Source organism: Perna viridis, chromosome 8, assembly GCF_037379345.1.
Source record: "Perna viridis isolate PV_CMFRI_1.1 ecotype Kerala chromosome 8, ASM3737934v1, whole genome shotgun sequence".
NCBI lineage: Eukaryota > Metazoa > Mollusca > Bivalvia > Mytilida > Mytilidae > Perna > Perna viridis.
In genome coordinates, this window is record NC_142452.1 from 46,589,381 (window position 1) to 46,612,263 (window position 22,883).

The following is a 22,883-nucleotide window of genomic DNA, read 5'->3' on the forward strand; positions in this document are numbered from 1 at the left end:
CAATTAGGCCCCCACATAGAGTCTTTATTCTATGTGATTGGTTTAAAATCAAAGTTGTGAAGTTATGGCGGGAGAAAGTCCGAGTATGAAAGTACCGACTTTATTTCATAGTTTCATATTTATTATACTGGGAATGTTCGATTAAACACCCGCTACCTATATAATAAATTACGGAAACTCCACTTTATAATTGTTTTACCATGGGCTGTATGTCGCATTGTTTTACCCCGAGCGATATCTAGAAGACTAGTTTCTTCCCATGATATTTTTAATTGACACAGCCTATGTTGCACGAAATGTTGATCACGTGTTTATCAATGTTACCATGGCTGTGGTGTAAAGGATTTGAAGCACGTCATATTAGAATCTAAGCGTTTACATGGTGAAAATAAATATTTAGATCCGAAAAAAAAAATCCAGACCCTTCCTTCAATGGTCTACGATCCCATCTACGATTTAATGAAGAATGAAATGACGTAAATCCGTGCCAAGGCCAAGGCTTCCTCTCATCCAAAAATAATAATAAAAAAATGTATGGTGCCTTTATTAACAGCATTGCTATAAAAATGTACCTGCAATTGCTGTTTTTATGAACAAAGATATGTACCATCTGCCAGTTTTCACGAAACCTCTGCTGTTTCGAGTTCTTGCTGTAAAAATATTTCAAAGCCGATTAATCTTAGGCACCAACCATTCTACTGCTGAAAGGGGGGCTGGATTCCTTTTGAAAAAAAAATGTTCCAAAGTTTGGGGTTAATGAATTTTTTTCCTTTCTCTCTTTTACTCTCCTTTTGAAAAATAATAATAATTCTGTATTTTCCCCCATTACTTAACAAGGCAGATCAAACCCCATCAGCCTCTCCATCAAGAAAAAAAAAATGGATGGTGCCTTAGTAGATCATAGGCCGTAGCCCAATATTGTATTCTCTCTAGCTGTTGAATTATTTTAGCCCGGTTACATTTTTTTTCCACATCTTTAGGCAGTGGAAAGTGCAGTATTACTGTATATTATAAACATTTTGATTTGGTATTTTAAAAGATCTGTGGCGGATGCAGAGTTTTAGGTAAAAGGGAGAAAAAATTGCCATGTACAAGGAGAAAGTACCAGAGAGCATGCGCACCTCCCAGCATTCAAAGCGAAGCGTGATATTCGATTTGTTGATTGGTTTATTTACAAATACACCACTAAAGTATCGGTCTTTCTAAAAATCAGACAGAAGGTGATTCATGCATGTCAAAAACCCAACAAACTCAATTGTATTTCTTGTTCAAAAACCGTTAGAGATCACACAACCAGTCTTAATTTTTCATTTGGTTGTTGCGCTTTTGAGATAAAATTCATATTCATGTAGATTGCACTTTAAATTAGCACTTTGCAAGAGTTATTGTTCTTGATTAGGTTTGAATTGGTTGAATATAGTGGGAGGTTAAAGTGTAGTTTTCTCAAAAGTACAAATGTAAATACAGGAAGGTCTATTGCCGCATAAAAATAAAGCATACAAGTATGTAGACCGAAAAAAGCACCATCTTATCCGTGGGATTTTTTCTACACCGTGAATCACCTTACCATAGCCAGTGCTCTGATTTTATATAGACTAGTACTTAAAAATAGGTTTAAGTCATAATATTAAGTTGACGAGACGACATATATAAACATAAATATATATTTATAAGATGGACTGAAAACTCTGACTTGGAAGGATGGCATGAACTTTTATTCACATTAAAAGAAATTCCAAGCACATGCATTGCTCGACACTATCACTTACCCAAAAACTGTCCTGTAAAACAACTCACTACTTTTTAACTTTCTTTTAATTGATGTTAAAAACTTCTCCGTAATCTTATATGGCGCCATTGTCCTGGTTTTATCCTTTTCCATTCCACAGAACACCACAATGTTTAAAATAACGCTGATATGAATAGACTTTTAAAAAAACTGTTCTAACCCCTTCTTTCCAAAATCATGTATACGACAAATTGAAATAAATATCAGGCTCACAACTGAACGGCGTCAATCGAATGGCATGTTTTCTGGTGAAGGTATACAAATATGTCGAATAAGCTATTGATATAACAATAAAATGTTAAATATTTAACAACAATTCTATTTCTGTTATATTTAATACCCATATATAGCGTTCATCCGTGTTTTGCTTGCTATATGTAATCGCTTACATGTACATTAATGATCTGTGTGTTTTAAGTTATTGAATATACATGTACGTATATCGGTATGTGTGAATTCGCCAGATCGAGGCTAATGGAGTTTTTGCCTACAGCAAAAGCTCGGCTGGTGTTTCTAGAAAAGCAGAGGACGCCTACCCTCTCGGTGCACCTGGTCCTTGCTCCCAGTCGTTAGTGGAGTCCAAATTGCTCATTTACTTTTGTTGCTTTGTATGTATTATTTTGGTTATTTTATGTTCTTTGTTGTGTGTGTCTGTTTTCCCTGTCTGGTCTGTTGATATAAGAACAAATAATGGTGTTGTCTTTTGATCAGGAAGAGTTATATTTTTTACTGGATTATTGTTGTGACTTGTTTTAATCCATTGCCGAACATATCACATAAGCCTCTGCACTTTGAATAATATAGGTACGTAGAGATTGCACAATGTTTGTTCGCGAACGAAAATAAAAATGGCGGCACAATTTTTCAGTAGTGTATCGCTGCATCATTTTGTTGCATCGTTTCGCTACCGCTGCTATTGCTTCGCTGTTCTTTCCCGTTGTTACTTGTTTTGTCTTCCTATCATGATCGTTTTCGAAGCAGTGCAAACGAAAGCTTTAAAAAATGGTAGTGATATCTTTACTACTAGTCTGGATGTCCTCTGACCCAGCAAACTTCCTTTTATTGATTTAACCCGATATTTTGTCAAGTAGTTATACTTGGATAATGTTCTTTATGATTATACCATCCGAATCATGGCCTCTTCTACAGATCAGGCAGTGGTTAATATGTATTATAATGAGAGCGGAACAACTTTTCAAAATCTCCAAAGCTGTTTAGATCTCTCCACTGCATTTAAATGCATTACACGTGTTCCCTTGATTACTCTTTTACATGAATGGTGGTGTGCAGCACCGACAAAGTATTTTGAACCATCTAAAAAGATACAACTGTGAAGGAGAATAGCGTATTCAATTTGATCGGTAGTGATCAGCCACACTTTGCAGCCACCCAGTCCCTTAAATAAACAATCGGAACTCCTCAGCCGTTCTAGTTACACCAAAGAAAAACCTCGGTTGCACTAGACCGAATAGTCTGTCTGGAATTTTGACCGATCCAATTCTAAAATTATAGTTTTACTTTTTGAAAATTTTACCATTACTGTTTTTCTAGCTCCTCGCTTCGCGCCAAAATTCTTGACTGAGTTATTGTTCTTTATTTCTAGTGATATCTAACCAAATTTGTTTTCGCCACCTGGTGGAAAGAACGACTTTGAGTCGCGTATGACTACAGTTCCCGCAAATTTTTCAAGAAGAAATTCTCATTTCTACATCCGATGTTATTCTTAAATTCAGCGGAAATGACGTAGTAGTTCCGACTGCTAAAAAATACTGTAAGAAGTTTAAGACACAAATTAAGCAAACAAACAAGAAAAAAAAGAAAAAAAAGAAAAAAAGATATGAAAATTAAAGACAAAATAAAATAAACGAACACCATACAAACAAACAACTGAACCAACAAATAAGTAAAGACTAAAAACAAAACAAACAAAAACATGAAGCGCTCTTATCCAACAAATCAAAGTCTGCATTGGGATCAAATGCAACAGACAACGATCGCTGTCATATTTAATTAATGATGACATGTAAAGAACTTTGGACTCACTTTAAGCAGGACGTTAAAATGTTACATTGTATATAGAATCTATAGTGTTTCTATAAAGGCCGTGGCTATTCAAGTCTTTCGTGCTTTTTATGGACAGAAGGGGCGGATCCAGCCAATTTGAAAAGGGAGGGTGCCAGCTGGGGTTCCTCAGAAAAAAGGAGTGTGCTAGGAACTTTTTTTGCCAATTTAGATGTGTCTAATCGTGCGATATCAACCGAAAGTGAAGAAAAGTTCTGTAATTTTACCAGGTAAAAAAATAATCAGGTGTGACCAATGAGAAACATGTATCCTAGGTATCTAATAACAAACTTCAAAGAGAGGTCGCAAAAATTATAGAATAAAAAATTTTTAATTATCAAAAAATTACTAATTTCTAAGGGTCGACCATTAGATTCTTAAGGGGGGAGGCTGGCATTTTTTTTCAGGTCAGAAATTCTATTTCCAACCTGGTGCACATCAGATGATTTATTTTCATCAAAACCTTGGCTAGATTATTTATTGTCCATACTCATAAGTGAGTCTATGTTTTTTTCTATGAACACTTAAATGTGCATATCCGGGTTACCAAAATATGTGGTTTGGGTTTTATATCAAAGCACGAGTTACTTTTTATGTTTATATTTAAGACATTATTAAATGAAGTTCATTCTCTGTAATACAAGGCATAGTCTCTATTATATACGACTGGTGGCATTCCTTGACCTGAAATATGTCCCACATATAGCGGGAAATGTTGCCAGGCCTTAACGATGCATTTGTTACAGTTACTGGATTAAAAGGTGTAGCTAATTTAACTATCAGAGATTATGTTTTTTTATGGTAAAATTAGTCAAAAATAAAAACAAACAAACAAACAAACAAAAAAACATGTAATTTTATTTCTTTGTTTGTAATTACATAATGTTGGCTTAATCAATGTCATAGAGTTGTTAATATATGAATTGGAAGATGTATAGGAGAATAAGACCATTACCCAATGGTCAGTGATATGTTTGTATCATATTCAATTTCACCAAAGCCTATCAAATTTTCATTTGAAACAAAATGAAAGTCCAAGTTACTTTGATATTCATATGAGATTGAAATAAAATGCTAAATACAAACGTTTCAATGATTAGTAAAAGTTATGTACCCTTGCACCTAATTTGCGGTAACTGCTATTAGATGAACTGTCTTCTCACGATAAAGTTTCACTGACATAGTAATGCTTGCGTGGGTTTCATAAAAAAATCTAATTGAGATTTTCCTCAGACCATTGAGTTTCCTAAAATCTTCAACCACAAGCGATCTGATTGGTTAAAATTTGCATGAGTTGAAGGAGGATTCGAGGAAAATGTCAATTTGAGATTTCAATGAAACCGGACACTGCTCTATATGTTTAATAGGGTTTAAAATTAAATAACTATTTTTAAATATAAAATTATAAGATTTTAGGATATGTCTATAGCTATATGAAGGACGATGGTATAAGTATTAGCCAAATAGCGACTTTGTGGATAGTCTCGACCGACGAGAATAATTTTGCAAGACGTCCTTAATTACTCTATCTGTTTATGCCTTCAAACAACCACTTCCGAATTACGTCCGTCATTTCCGACAGAACATTTTATAGTATTACAAGATTTAGACCCCTACAATTTCCATACAAGACATACCTTTCGAGAAGTAGTAAGTCATTTCTAGGCTGTCAAATACATGTAAGTTAGGCACCGACCATTTTTATACCGGGGGTGGGGGGATGCTGGGATTTTCAATGTTGCTAAATATTTTTTTTTTTGTGCTCTTCTTAAAATTATTTATTTTTTTTCAATAGCAATCGAATTACAATTTTTTTCAGGAATATGGAAGTTTGTTTTTTGGCTAGTCAAATTTACGATAGACAATAAACGTAAAATATCAAGGGAGGACATATGAAAGTAAGACTCCAAATAAAATCAATTTATAGGTTTACATCCCCTCCCGCTCCTTAAAAATGACATTTCTTTTTAAATGGGACGGCAATTTCAAAATCAGGATTTTTTCATTTCAGTATTTACGTACTATAATATACAAATCTTTCAAGTCTTGCTGGCCAAAATAATATTTCTTCTTTGAATCTGATGTGGCTTTTTATTTAAAACATGTCTATATACCAAAAAAGATAAAATTAGGCCAGCAAATATTTGGTAAGGAGTAAAAAATAAAAAAAAAGAAAATTCTTCCCCCTCGTTAGGGTTCAATGAAATTTATTTGGCCTAAACAAGAAATGTCTTTGTCTGTAGCCAGGACTTGAAGAGGGGCTGCTTCTTTTTTTCTAAACCATACAGAGCACGAGAAAGTCTGGGATTTGTGCAGGCTGGAAAGTTTCTTCTGCGATAGCACGAGAAAATCAGGGACTTTTGCAGGGAAGCAGCCCACCTCGCAATCAATTATGCAAGGCCAATCTAGAGTCTATACCTCTTTAGCACCCCAAAATATATCAATTAGACATGAAGCAATCTATGAGTAAATTAGTGATTGTATATTAAAATTCATGCACACTTATATAGAAAATAAGTGGTGACAGGAGACAACCTTGGAGTATTTCTTGTATGTTCATTGAAGGATGGTGAGAGTGTTGAATTGTGGATGACTTGGCATTTGTAGAGTCTTTGGATAATCTTTACAATTTGACAGGGATTCCACAGTGTCTTAGTACCTTCCAAAGCGCATTTCTGTCAACTATGCTAAGGCCTTCTTCAAGTCCGCGAAGTTTATGCAGAAGGCTGATTGCCATTCTATTTACTCCTCGATGATGACCCGTAATGTGGCAATCTGGTCAATACATGATCGACCGCATCGGAATCTGGAGAGTAGCTGAATTTCTCTCTAATATATTGGAAGTTGCTCAGGTCGCCCTTCTTTGGAAATATAATGATGCAGCTTTAACTCCACTCTTAAGGGATTTCGACTGTTTGCCAGATGTTTAAAAACAAGTCATGCATGGTGATATAGGGCCCCCAGCAGGTCCGAGTGTCAACAAAACAGTTGAAATATTTCTGCTCCAACAATCAATCAATCAATCGAGATGTTGTAGGTTTTTCCGGGTTGATCTTCAAAACTTCAACTGGAAATTTGGATCGGTCCTGGGGCTTTTCCAGTCTTCATTCGTAGGGCTTTTATGATTTCATTCTTCGAAATTGTGCCAGTATCAACATCAAGGTCTTCTCCAGGAGGTAGATCATGAGCATCTGATATATCTAGGTTTGTTATCACATTGCCATATTTGTCTTTCACTGGTTTGGATGTGTTGGTATTTCTACCTGTCAGTTGGCGTGTGATGTACTCAGTTTTGTGTCATTTCTGCCCATTGCATTCTTTGCTTTTGAAGCGAGCTCGTTGATGTAGGTTCTTTTTATCCTGTCTGTTCCTTTTTCTTCCCTTCTTTCCTAATGCTTATGTTCGCTCGTCAACCATCTTGTCTTTAGCTGGTCAAGTTATATCTTAACAGACCTACTCTTCCCAGTTGTCTCGATTGTATCGTCAGATAACCATGGCTTGTATTCCTTGTTTTAGAATCCTAATTCTTCTTGGCATGTGGTGTTATGTGTGGATTTTACTCTTTCATTTGTTTGTCTACTGCGCCTCTTCCTTATGTTATACTTTCGCCTTCTAATCTGATATTGTCTGGTTGCCATGACTATCCTGATCTTCAATTTAGCCACCACAAGTTGATGATCGGACGTTATATCAGCACCTCGATGAGCTCTAACGGCTGTAATGTTCTTTCTCCATCTCCTGGCGACTTAAATGTGGTTTGTCTGGTTTCTAGTTTTCATCTTTCGAGACACACGGGTTGTTTTGTGTATATCCTTGTGAGGAAGTTGGAATGTCGTACATCCTATGACCAGATCATTCTGGGAGCAAAAATCTGCATTCTGAGTTTTCCATTTTCGTTGATGTTACCAATTTATTCCCTCCCCGTGATGAGTTCTCTCCCTTTGTTGTCTTTTCAAACTTTGGCATTCATGTCACCCATTACAATCAAGATGCCCAAAGTGTTGTTCAATTTTGGGAGTTGGTTGTAATACTCTTTGTCTTCTTCCTCTGCTACATTGGTAGGAGCGTAGCATTGAATGACTGTTACTTTTTGTATCTTTGACATAAATCTTGCCACGATAAATCTTTCACTCACAGGATTCCATTCGATGAATGATGATTTGGCCTTCATGTTGAGTAAGATTTCTACTCCATGTTGATGGTTGCCATCCTCGTTTTGTGGTCCAAAGAACAGTAGAGTTTACCCTGAAGATAGTATGACCTCTCCAGATGATTTCCATCTAACTTCGTCCCAAAAGGTTGTAGCGCTCCATTTCTATTGCAGCCTGGGCACCTTTTCCGGTTTCGTATAATGCCTCCACGATCCAGCGTGCAATAATTGAGGCAGTCTTAAGGAGAAAAGATTCATCGGCGGATGAAAAATTATAATTAAGTTAAATCGAAGACCAGACATGGAAAACAGACATACACGACATAGAACATAAATTAACTAAAATCATACATACAATTGAAAGTAACAAAAACAAATGAGCAACTCGGACTCCACTAAAAACTGAGAGCTTGGACCAGGAAGACCGGTATATTTCAGGAATGTTGCATTTGCCTCAGATCATATAGTGTAAATATTAATTAGTGTCGTAATTAAATGTATTATGTAAAAGATGCATATATAAAGATCGGTATATACATGTAATGATTTTATCTTAAACAGATAAAAGGTGCTATGGAGTAGTATTTATAGTTATATTGCTCATGAAAGACGTGCATTATAAAGATTTGACCAGCGTCTGCTTTAGTGGTGGTTCTAATAGTTGAGAGCATTCAGTGTCATTAATTATATAAGATCAGTGTTGCCGTAACAAATACGAGATTGTGTGTTATGTTGGATGGTACTTTGTTACAAATATTAATAACTTTTTATTTTTTTTTTATTGACTGTTATATGTAGTCTGAGAGTACACGCTCTGCTAGTGGGCAGCACGAGCTGTATAGTTTGCAGTCGAGTAACTTTTTAATGAATTAAAACTTTTGAGATTGTGCATTAGGTACATTGAACTACTATTAAGTCTTAAGTGTCGTAAGGTTTCACCTTATTTCATTTGGATTTAATTGCACTTTCTCTAATAAATTTACTGAGGACTTAGATAACGTATAAGTACATTTGTGTAGTTCATGTTCTTATTAGCAATGTTACATAACATATGAAATTGATCAAAAGACCCATTAAAGACAATAAAGCCATCATCTCGGAGCTAATTATGTTGTGCTTGTTTGGGAACTTTTCAACCATAAAGTTCTTTCACTTGTATGCCGCATATGTCTTGGCAAGGGACTGTACTCATTGCACATCGCATTAAGAATTAATTCCAATCGAAAAAAAAAATATTAGAAGTAAGTTCTCATTGCTCAAAAGTATAGCATAGTCGTCTTTAGTGAACGTTTTCACCGCCTTAATTAGTTCATTACTGATTATAATGTTTAGTAGTAGTTCGGTTTAGTGGTAGTTGGTTATAATGTTTAGTGGTAGTTGGTTATAATGTTTAGTGGTAGCTCGTTATAATGTTTAGTGGTAGTTGGTTATAATGTTTAGTGGTAGTTGGTTATAATGTTTAGTGGTAGTTCGTTATAATGTTTAGTGGTAGCTCGTTATAATGTTTAGTGGTAGTTGGTTATAATGTTTAGTGGTAGTTGGTTATAATGTTTAGTGGTAGCTCGTTATAATGTTTAGTGGTAGTTGGTTATAATGTTTAGTGGTAGCTCGTTATAATGTTTAGTGGTAGTTGGTTATAATGTTTAGTGGTAGTTCGTTATAATGTTAAGTGGTAGTTGGTTATAATGTTTAGTGGTAGTTCGTTATAATGTTTAGTGGTAGCTCGTTATAATGTTTAGTGGTAGCTCGTTATAATGTTTAGTGGTAGTTGGTTATAATGTTTAGTGGTAGCTCGTTATAATGTTTAGTGGTAGTTCGTTATAATGTTAAGTGGTAGTTGGTTATAATGTTTAGTGGTAGTTCGTTATAATGTTAAGTGGTAGTTGGTTATAGTGTTTAGTGGTAGCATCTATCTAATAGTCTGTTTAACAATATAACACAAAAGTTTCCGGATATTGATATCCATTCAGTTGCTCATTATAACATTATGAATTTTTCGACTATAAACCGTAAAATGTTAATATTAAATACATTTGTTATATACTCCTTCATACATAATTTAACATGTTGAATGGCAGTTTATGGTACATTCACTATATGTACATGAGATTCCTCTCTTCTCCTTTCCATTTCTTTTTTAAAATTTTTTTCCTACCTAAACTTTTTTTTTGAAAAACAGAATACAACATTATTTTTTTCACCGTTAAGCAACTTCATTTATTTTTTTCTTGCCACAACAAAAGTATTTTTTTGTTTCTAAGTGAAATTAATATTTTTTTCAAAAATATCCCAGGCCCCCTCAATATGAAAAAGGTCAGTGCCTTAAAACACAGGAAGAATCTAATGGCCGATTGGAGTGTGATGAAAAGCTAGGTTGTTTTACATACTGCATTGTGAAAGAAAAAGTAAGTGTATTTTCAAGGTAAGTGAATGATATCTAGGTCAAGCACAAATCCAGTCGCCCTACTTTGAACATGTTTACGTGACACCTGCATGTTTTATGTTCTAGCCGCCACACAATACCTCTGTCTAGAATTTCATGATATGTCAATATTTTGGATCTTTTTCTGTGGCTCGTATGATTAAAAGCGCTTGTGGAATGCCGTAGGTCGGTTTCTTTGATGTTTTGGTTATTGTAAATCCGATACAATATTTAGTAATCTGAGGGCGGCGCTTCCATGTATGGCAAGCCAAAGTGGACAAAAATCAAAATTTTGTTATATTAGAAAATGAATTTCGAATATTACAAAATCATTTATTTTAATATTAGAAAAGATTTTTAATATTAGAAATTCATTTCGTAATGTTAAAAATTAATTTTCTAATATTACAAATTCCTGATTTAGTAATATTATACAACGTCACACATTTTGTAATATTACAAATTGAATTTGTAATATTAGAAAATGAATTTGTAATATAAGAAAATGACTTTGTAATATTAGAAAATCACTTTGCAACATTGCAAAATCAGTCACATTTTTTAATATTACAAAATTATTTTCTAATATTGAAAAATCGTAATTGAATACAAGAAGTCCATTTTCTAGTATTAGAAAATCAATTTCTAATATTAAAAAATCGTTTTGTAATATTAGAAATTCAATCGATTTTTTAATATTAAAAAAGAGTTTTGTAATATTAGAAATCTAATTTGTAATATTAGAAAATGAATTTGTAATGTTAGAAAATGAATTTGTAATATTAAAAAATCATTTTTTAATATTAGAAAATACTTATTTTTGTCCACTTTGGCTTGCCATATCTATGTGTCATATTACAACAGTACAATAACTGTGTTTCTCGACGGTGTTGCCATGGTAACTTAGCTATTTAAGTGTGACCTTAAGTGGTCAAGCTATTTTGACATTAGTTGGACTTAGACTGATGGGTTGTAAAGAAAATCAAGATTTTGTTTACTTTTGGTTTCCGGACTTTTTACTTGTATGTTTTATATTAGTAATACATGTAGCTTTGTTGGCCAATATAGAATATCTAAATCTTGATACTTTAATACATATGCAGATCGGTAAGCACATTCCCGCATGGGAACGACCTTATTGTTACTCTTATGTTTATTTTTTTCTCAGAATCTTTAAAGGATTTTATCCACCCTTATAGAAGTTATCTCTCTTTTATTGACGATTTGTTTTTCAACATGATCCCCTCTCTTCATTTTTCATAATAGCCTGGCCTTATGTTTCCAACATGTACTATAAGCAGATGAGGTTTGTAGTAATTTCATCATCTTTTTAGGAGTTATGTTCCATCAAAACAATTTCCTTCAATCGCTCACATCTTGAAACCCATTATAGACAGAATCAATCTGAAAACGGTCACAAGTACAAAAAAACAAATGACCCAATGAATAAAGATAAGCATGTATTTTGTTATGAAACCGTATATGAGTTATTTCCCTTGAAATATCATTCTATAGTATTGAACATTTATATGTCCGAGAGCCGGAAGTTTAAGAGATATGGAACCTTCACCAATGATCTTTGGTCCATTTGACCATCCATTTTCACCAAGGCCAAAGGTCACAGAGCTAAAAAGGTTTCTCACTGCAAACGTCATGTCTTGATTTAAAGAAAATGATAAGAGACAAATACATTCATGCAAGTATGAAATGACCCTCTTAATAAATTTTACTTTTTGAGCCCAATTATACATCTGTCCGACTGTCTGTTCAAAAGTTTAGACAATTTAATTATTTCGCAGATTTGTGACCTTGACATGATTGTATGACTTTAACCTTGAAACCATTTTTAAAGTCAAATAATCGTATATTGTAATAGTCCCATGTCTCTATGATTTTCGGTTCCGGAGTTTCTCAGAGAGAGTATTCAAGCGGGGCCCAGATTCAAGCGAAAATATAAAAAAGTAATTTAGAGACAAACTACAGACGAGGAAATCAGATACACATAACAAAGTATTAAAAAACTAAATAACACGTGCACAGCAACTAAAGCAAATTGCAAAATAAATCCAATTAAATATTGTGCTCAGATTATGCTCTGAAATTGCCCATGTTTTTCGTCAACGTATTGTTCATATTCTACAGATTATCATACGATTTTCAGATTTGAGATATATCTTGGCTGTTGTTTTTGATCTATCGATTTTTTTCATGAGCGGAGGTATATATTTCTAAAAAAAAACAACGATACTATACTGTTATTCAATACTTTATGTGGTAATTCTCATATTAAGTACCAGTTGTAGCATTTTCATTAGGAACTTCTGGTTTTCCACAATTTTTCATATTTTGCCTCTAATTGGTAGAAAATAGGTTAAAATTACATGGGATTATTTTTTCATGAATCAATTCTGACTAAAATTTGTGATTTGGTACAGTGGACGAAGGTTAAAATTTAGGACTTTTAACTCAGTTCATTTGTCATGTTTACCCCATCTCCTAATTATATGTATTAATTTCAGAAAATGATGGTAAAATTTTCTACAATTTATATATAAAATCCTGTTTGTACATATCTTTAAGCCACAGAAGTTTTATTCAGTTTGTGCCAATGGAATTTTTTTAATCTGCTTAAATGTGTATATTGAAATGCTCTTGAAAATTAATTGCCGTCTCGTGCCGGCTATCGCCTTATATTTCAAGGATTTCGAACTTTGGGTTGCCTTGAACATTTTATAAAAGCGCATTTTGCATTAAAGGTTATTTATTTTGTTTACGTGGGTATGATTTATCATAAGAACCCAACTTAATGCAAAGGTGGTCTTTCCCTTTAAACACATTTTATTCAATTAAATAAATAAATGAAAAAGGATTGGATAGCAGGCCACAGGCCTATAAATAGCCTCTCCCGTATATAAATCATTTGGAATACAGTAAATACATATAAATCCCTAAATTATTTATGATTAATACATACAATGCTAATTGTGTTGATGTTTTATATTTAATGGGATTTAATTATTTATAAAGCCGGATATCTAAAATGCTTTCCTTTTTTGCAATCACTTTTGAAGGAAGTTATGTAATTGATATTTAGCCTCACAAGATGGATCCACTTTTGGTGTAACTATAAAAGGAAATATTCTCAGAATTAATCATTTTAAATGTTAAGTGGCGCTCAGACGTGCATTATTAATCTTAACAGAAGTTTAACCTACCGGGAAATCAGGCAATAAAAACCCCAAATTTGTGTGAAATACATAGAAAACATTTTTAATTCAGACAGTAACAAAGTGACTAGCCAGTTTGCATTAGGTCACTAATTTCACGGAAGGCAATTTATTTTTGGCCGAACGAACTTAAAGTTGGAAAAGGTAATTCGTTGGTTATTTACAATGGGGCAAGACACGGTCAAACATTTTATAAGCACCGATAAACGACCACGTACGATATCAGGCTGGAAATATGCGGCTACTCGGTGTTAGTTTGCGACCCAACCTTAACACTGTTATTCTGTTATTGACGAGTACTTGACCTTTGAAGGGATTCCAACACGCCCGGCCAGTTGGTAAGGTGTTCCTCTAGTGTATTTCTTCCACAAAATAAGAAATGTCCAAGTAGGCGACACATTTACTCTTCAAGCGCAGTTTCTGAACCTGGCATACGCATTGCACAGCGCGTATATACAAGAATGCCACAGTATGGAGTAGCAACTCCACAGCATTTCATAGACTGCTTCGCGAGGGGGATTTGATAAAATGCACTATTAAGATCATTTTTATTATGTATTTCCATTGACCAATAATACGGACTAGATAATCCACACCTGGCATAAGGGGGAGGGGCTTTCTATATCTTCCTACATCGGCAAACGCGGTAACAGCCTTTAACCACCGGATGACTTTTGCACTAGAAATAACGGGTTGATGTATTCAACCAATACGCCAACGTCCTTTGGACGACTGAAAACCCCCGAAAGTTCCAGCTGGTCAAACTTTCACTGAAGCTCAAATAATTTGTCCTTCGAATATTGCGGTACCCAACCCTTACGCTGTTGTGGTTGCACAGGGCATATATTGACAGATGCCTCAAATTAGTCAATGGCTCTGTTGTAACCTACAAAGTTAGGGTCGAATACTTCGCTGTACTTATTAACAACGTCACTAAATTTATCATTGTCATCGGAGTTGAGCATATTGTCTGGATCCAACGAGACATTTGTCTTGGTATGACGTTAAAGATTCAAGTTTATGTTCGCGTTTGGGGTCCCGTAAACAGCACACGAATCATCGTTCGTTTTCGGTAACACGGAATATACAGTCCTTAACCTACATAGATATTCGTATCACTTGACTAATCGAGGTTCCGACATCGACATCTAAATCATTGACAACCAAGGCATCTAACCGAAAATCTACTCCACCTCTCGTAAGCGTTAGATGACATTCCCCAACTATTTTTAACGGCGTAACACTATCAGCTTGCAGCGCAACGTGACTCGTCCCCTTAATTTTTATCCCGATCACCTCAGCAGACGTGGATTTAATCATAGTATTTTGTAGGGGAAATGCTTGTAAAAAGCTTTAAGCTTTAAGGGGGACTGTCGGGTAGTCATCCACCTTAACGACGAAACAACACGAAGTGTGCTGGTACCTGAACTACATGTATCAACAAATACAGCGGAATTCAGCAGAATGAATCTCGTCCAATAAACTATCCAATGCTTGTGAAATTTCTGGTTAGCAAGAGACCACTGTTTCGGTGCTCGTATTGCCGCCATTTTGATTTATAGGCTAACGAATTCCAATCGTCGAAATGATTGTTTATTGTCCGTATGACAATGTCCTTTATATTCATGGGTTAATGAATAGGAGACTTCGCATCTGAAAAAATCAAATAGGTTTGAATTGTAAATCCTTGAACGCCGCCACCACGCCAGTAGACAGAAAGAACATAAACACATGTTAATTGCAAGGCAGATAAGTTTATTAATGAAAGGAACCACCAACTGTGAGCTGGTGCATATTACATACTGTTTATTACAAAATAAAATATGTTTAAACTAAACGGACTACATATCACTTAGTTTGATGTTTTGATAAAGGTTATTCATTCCTTTTACTTTTTAAATATGTTTTTACGCGTTAAAACAGCGGCCGGATGAAGCTAAATTTGTTGTTCCAGGTAGAGTTATTCCAAAGACCCATCTACAAATGTAATTATGGGCGCACATCAAATACAAATTTAATTTCAGGTGTAACACGTTTTCTGATTGAATAAAAACAATGTGTCCATCATCTCATTGACCAAATTTTGTGATGTGATTCTGACGTCATCGACCTTTTTTGCTGATTTACTCCTTTAAAAGTTCAATACTAGAATTAAATTATAAGGGAAGACTTATATTTTTTCGGTCTATTTGAAATAATCTCAATGCCCGTGGTGGCCACTTGAAAATTCCCCGCCACCGCCTACGAAGGTTCTTTAGAGTGCACCATGTGACTAAGGCTATTTATTCCTCATACGCCGAAAAACATAACAGTCATTCCTTGAGGTTTATCCCCATTAAATCAGTGACATCTGTGTATAATTGCCTGAAATTTTGAACGTCGTAGCTGTCAGTATTCAGTGACGGCGAACTCTACTGCTGTGCAGTGAAATTCATCTATAACGAATCATAACAATAAGTTAAAAATTACAAGAGGGTGATTTTGAAATAGTTTGGTGTTTTAAATCCTTTGTTCATTTTTTAGTTGTTTTATATATACAAGGGGAATCATACTAATTTACTTATATGAAAGCTGAACATGCTCAAAATAAAAAAAAAGGCTCTGTATATATATAGATAACGTATTATCATCTAGCAGTTCAAGTTTTTCGGAATTTATACATCGCATATACCCCACAAATGAACTTAAAATAAAGATACTACAGACACTAAGAAGTCAGCCTCATATCTTGACATACACTTAGGGATCGATAGAAAAGAAAAACTATAATTGACCAAACTATACGACCAACGCAATAACTTTTCACTCCGTATTGTCAATTTTTCTTTCATCTGTGGCAACATCCCTTCAGCACATGCGTATGGAGTTTTCATATCACAACTAAATACACTAAGCCAGAGTTTTCATATCACAACTCATACATTAAGCCAGAGCTTGTCGTAACTACACAGACTTTCTGTACCGCGCTAGATTTATTAGAATTAGCTATAGGCTTCTGGAAGAGCTATGGTAATGTATAATATTGAAATCATCACTACAGAAAATTTATTGTCATCCTCATGAACTCGTGGATCATTACGGTGTATCCATCTGCACCATCAGAACCGATTTGTTCAATGTGTCATAGTTTTCTTTCTTTCGTCTTCCGGATTTGAGCATTTCGGCGGGTGTTTCTAGATAAGCAGAAGAGAGAACACATACCCTACCGGTGCACCTGTTCCATGCTCCCAGATTTTGCTCATTTACTTTTGTTTTTTTTTTAGTTGTTTTATGTATTTGTTGAGAGTTTCTGTTTTCCCTGCCTTGACTTTATCCCTGGATTTCATTCGTTTGATTTTCGCTAGAATCTTGGTTACCTTAAATATTCTTTCACATCGGGAACATTCGATAGATCACTGCAATCGTCATTAAGCTTTTACTTTTTTTTTTGGCTTCATACATGCAATTATTTCTCTGTTGTGTTTGGTTTGTTTGTGTCACAACAAACATAACAATAATATATATTTTATTTTAACAAAGACATTTGATGTGATTTGATATTTTATCATGATACTTTATCACAATCGTTTATTGCCTCGAACATGCACGGAACAGGAATTTTTCTGGTAAGCCATAAAAGTTAATTACAAAACAGGTTTAAACCGTTTGTAGAACCCAACTAGACGTGATTGTCTGTCTATGTGTTCTACCCACAATCCATGCATTATTTATCTCGTGCAGTTGTACATTGAACATATAGTTTTGTTCCAATTTATATGTGCTGCCGCCCACCCGATCAAATATTGAACGGTAACTCAAACGTACTTATAAGGGTGAAAAATTGTTTGTCGTGATAGAAGCTTTCTATAGTTTTATATGGTTTTCCAACTTCTCCTTTCAAATGACTTACTTTAAATTAAAACGCAAACAAGTGGTCCAGGTCCCCAGCAACAAGACCGGTGGACCCCAGCCTGTCAACAAAAATAACATTTCATGGAATATTGCAAAATTATTTTTTGTTAAGTCTTGATCTTTAACCTACTGACCTCAAATTCAATAGTGTCTTCCTTACCCCATAAGCCTTCAACTATCCAGGTTTGGTGAAATTTTTTGAAGCCGTTGAAAAGTAATGCTTCGAAACCAATTTTCGCCCCTAAAATTATAATTTGTTAACTTCGTGAAATTTAATAGATGTCTTCATTACCCCATAAATTTTCAACTGTCCAAATGTTACGCCGTTCTGGAATTCTATTCCGAAGGACGGAAAATCGAATTCTACACTTCCCCCTTTCCTGAAAGTCGGGGGACGAAAAGATGGAACGCGGACGTATCATGCGCATTTTGTATACATGTTGTGTACTCGATCATATAGCAGTAAGTCTACATCTTCACGTACTCTTTGTTGCAAATTTTTTTGGATACATTTAAGGCCGATAAAACATAAAATGTAATAAAAATAGTAATTATATAATTTAACATTTTATAAATTAATAAAATTATTAAAATCACGAATAAACATGGCTTGAGTAATAAAATGATAAAACAATAACATCATTAAAATGATTAAACATGACTTGAGTAATAAATATATAATAATTATATTTATATATGAACATTTACAATAGGCAATATTTACAATAAATACAAGTGAGCATAAAATAGAACACATTCATTTTTAAAGAAAACTCACTATGTATTTAATGTGATCAGTTCAGTGTGAATTATACATCTACATTTTAGTACAGTAATGTACTGCCATGCGCAGGAAAATTGATCTATTTTATCCTGTAAGTTAAACACATGAAAATTATTAGAGGTATAGTTGAAATAGGTAGACCTAGGGCAAGGGACATAACTTTCAAATTAATGGAGCCTTTGTGCAAAGTATTTAACATCAATCTCATATAAGTATCAAATGAACGCTTGATATGCTTTGGTAACATTACATATGATGCAAACATATCATTGTTTTCAAGAGTTATGTCCCTTATCTTAGGTTTACATGTACCTCCATAAATCCATTGGGAAGAGATTGTATGGTCAGGATTAACCAGATTCTTGTATAAAAGCTTTTTATGAGCCACGTGTTCAGATATTGCGTACATATCAATTTAACCTCATGATTGCAACATATAAAATGCACAATCATTTGTTATCATATATTCTAATCTTTTCAAAGGTTTCCTTATTTAGAAAACTTACCTGCAGTAAACTGAGGTCATGTGGATTTTGCGATGAGAAGTTACGCAATTACGCTAAATACAATGCAATACAATACAAGTTAGAAATAGTTTTGTATAAAGGAAGAAATTCAAAACACTTATTAACATTTTTCTTCTAACATTCTATTTTGTTTTTATTTTTAAATACGATGAATAAAACAAATTCATACAACTATTTGACAAGGAAAAGAAAAATATACTGTATCATTTATAAAAAAAAGCACATTCAAATAATTTCATGAATTTATGACCGAACGATTCAGAAATACTTTGACTGAAGAATGTATAATATTATTGTTTAAATAGATATACAAAGACTAATGGACCATTTGAAGTCGAGGACATACATAATCAGAACAAGCCTGACAAGACGAGAGTTGTGATTTACCATCTGATGTTTATTCAGTGTATCGACATTACAGTCTGTACAACCACAGTGAAATCTGTCGATAGGCAGTAGCTTGAGATCGATCATATCAGGTAGTATAGACACGTGGTATGAACAAAGGAATGGTGAAGTGGTCAAAGAAGCATTTGTTCATTTTCTACATAAAACTAACTGCGAGAAAAAAAACCACAACAATACACAAGGAGGAAAGCTAATTTCACATTCATGCTTTAAAATTTAAAATTGCAAAAAGCCTCAATGAAGCACCATATACATAGTTAAAAAATAAATATCTGCGATACTAAAACATTAAGGTAAAGCACTTGAAAATCTGGGGTGCATATTTCTATAGCTAAAATTTTCAATTAAAAAGACATTTCTTGACCGAAAAGATTAATTTATTTAAAAAAATATTCGACACTAAAAGAGTAAATTTCAGAAGGAGTAATCAAGGGAACCAAGGCTATCGGGTAATCAAAAGAATATAATCCAGGAACAAAGACCAGACATGGAAAACAGACATACACAACAAAGAACATAAAGTAACTAAAATCATACATACAAAGTAACAAAAGTAAATGAGCAACTCGGACTCCACTAAAACCTGGGAGTATGGACCAGGTGCACCGGTAGGGTAAGCGTCCTCTGCTTTTCTAGAAACACCCGCCGGGTTGCTCATAAAAAGTCAAGTCCAGGGTAGACAAACGAGGAAAGGTAAACCATGACCCGTTGAATAAATCAGTTTTCATGGTGCTGATGGATACATCATAACGATCCACGAGTTCATGATGACGACCATAAAACTTCTGTAGTGTTGACTTCAATCTTGTAGCAACATAACCCTGTTCCAGAAGCCTATTTGTTAGAGTTACAGCGCGATACAAAAAGTCTGCGTAGTTAAAAAGACATTCGAGACTCTTCGAATTATTGATAATGGTAAGATGGAGTAAACATAAAATACAAAAGAAAAACAGGATATAAAAGTTATAAAAGCTAAATAAAATCATTTGAAACAGTATGAATACGCACTTTGAATTGCCCATTCAAAATCAAAAATTTTCTCTTAAGATAAAGGCTTCACCCATTACATACGCGTTGTGATGATACAATTTAAAAATCATGGTATAACATAAAAAATAATTTGAATTTTTCACGTCGTTATCTTTGGATGTTGATTACTATAGATATAAGCCTTCCCAAAACATTTACAGTGAGTAATATAATAATCTTCAGAGAATAGAATTGGTCTTTCCTTTATTAAATGATCGTTTACCTATCGAACTCCCATATTTAGCTTATTGTGCAATTAATAAGGGGATTTCAACTTTCTATCATTTCATAGCATATTAAAATTTATGTTCGAAAGAAAGTTCTCTTTACTTATTGTCCTTTTGACTACCTAAAAACATCCCGCCATTGTCATTTTATCAAGGAAAGACTAACTCTGATTTTGTCTCTATTACCCGCTGTAAAAACTACAAGGCACCCTGTTTGATCAAATTCCAGGATGTATCAAAATCTGAATCATGTGTAAAATCCGTATCCGCATCCTTTGTATTTAAATCAGTGACGACATCACATTCAGCTCCAAAGGAGGAAACGAATAAACAAATCATTATACAAAACAAACACAAATAAAATATATACATCACCGGTATAAGCTTGATATATAGATGAATAACAAATAAAGAAATACAAATAATTGAACGTAAAGGGTATACATTGATTTTGCCTAAATACCAAAATTAATACAAATCAGATATTTATACAAATTATTACTAAGTACAAATCTTTATGAGAATCAGAGAGAAGGTACTACTCCTTGTGTTTGTGGATTTGTTTAGCTGAAATGCATTTAATACGCATAGAAAATGCTCCTTCATATCAAAGTCGGATCTTAGGAAGTAAGGGTCTACTTTTTGCTCAAACACTTTCCTCTGATGATTGTATAGAAAAGCTACTGGAAATCGATGGAGCATGACTCCTTAGTATAAATTATGTACATTTTTCGGAATTTCTGAATTCTCGACTAAACACAATAATATAGCTCGTGAAGGGAGATACATGTTATGTATTATCAGATATTTATACAAATTATTACTAAGTACAAATCTTTATGAGAATCAGAGAGAAGGTACTACTCCTTGTGTTTGTGGATTTGTTTAGCTGAAATGCATTTAATACGCATAGAAAATGCTCCTTCATATCAAAGTCGGATCTTAGGAAGTAAGGGTCTACTTTTTGCTCAAACACTTTCCTCTGATGATTGTATAGAAAAGCTACTGGAAATCGATGGAGCATGACTCCTTAGTATAAATTATGTACATTTTTCGGAATTTCTGAATTCTCGACTAAACACAATAATATAGCTCGTGAAGGGAGATACATGTTATGTATTATCAGATATTTATACAAATTATTACTAAGTACAAATCTTTATGAGAATCAGAGAGAAGGTACTACTCCTTGTGTTTGTGGATTTGTTTAGCTGAAATGCATTTAATACGCATAGAAAATGCTCCTTCATATCAAAGTCGGATCTTAGGAAGTAAGGGTCTACTTTTTGCTCAAACACTTTCCTCTGATGATTGTATAGAAAAGCTACTGGAAATCGATGGAGCATGACTCCTTAGTATAAATTATGTACATTTTTCGGAATTTCTGAATTCTCGACTAAACACAATAATATAGCTCGTGAAGGGAGATACATGTTATGTATTATCAGATATTTATACAAATTATTACTAAGTACAAATCTTTATGAGAATCAGAGAGAAGGTACTACTCCTTGTGTTTGTGGATTTGTTTAGCTGAAATGCATTTAATACGCATAGAAAATGCTCCTTCATATCAAAGTCGGATCTTAGGAAGTAAGGGTCTACTTTTTGCTCAAACACTTTCCTCTGATGATTGTATAGAAAAGCTACTGGAAATCGATGGAGCATGACTCCTTAGTATAAATTATGTACATTTTTCGGAATTTCTGAATTCTCGACTAAACACAATAATATAGCTCGTGAAGGGAGATACATGTTATGTATTATCAGATATTTATACAAATTATTACTAAGTACAAATCTTTATGAGAATCAGAGAGAAGGTACTACTCCTTGTGTTTGTGGATTTGTTTAGCTGAAATGCATTTAATACGCATAGAAAATGCTCCTTCATATCAAAGTCGGATCTTAGGAAGTAAGGGTCTACTTTTTGCTCAAACACTTTCCTCTGATGATTGTATAGAAAAGCTACTGGAAATCGATGGAGCATGACTCCTTAGTATAAATTATGTACATTTTTCGGAATTTCTGAATTCTCGACTAAACACAATAATATAGCTCGTGAAGGGAGATACATGTTATGTATTATCAGATATTTATACAAATTATTACTAAGTACAAATCTTTATGAGAATCAGAGAGAAGGTACTACTCCTTGTGTTTGTGGATTTGTTTAGCTGAAATGCATTTAATACGCATAGAAAATGCTCCTTCATATCAAAGTCGGATCTTAGGAAGTAAGGGTCTACTTTTTGCTCAAACACTTTCCTCTGATGATTGTATAGAAAAGCTACTGGAAATCGATGGAGCATGACTCCTTAGTATAAATTATGTACATTTTTCGGAATTTCTGAATTCTCGACTAAAC

The 22,883-nt window shown here is 34.0% G+C and overlaps 1 long non-coding RNA gene across 1 annotated transcript; it reads right to left on the minus strand.

The window, feature by feature from the left end:
- Positions 1 to 15,383: 15,383 nt before the first annotated feature.
- On the minus strand, positions 15,384 to 17,680 carry LOC148610752 (uncharacterized). The gene is made up of 2 exons (XR_015914692.1): positions 17,539 to 17,680; positions 15,384 to 16,084 (listed from the first exon to the last, which is right to left on the minus strand). It is a non-coding gene; the product is annotated as an uncharacterized LOC148610752 (long non-coding RNA).
- Positions 17,681 to 22,883: the final 5,203 nt, after the last annotated feature.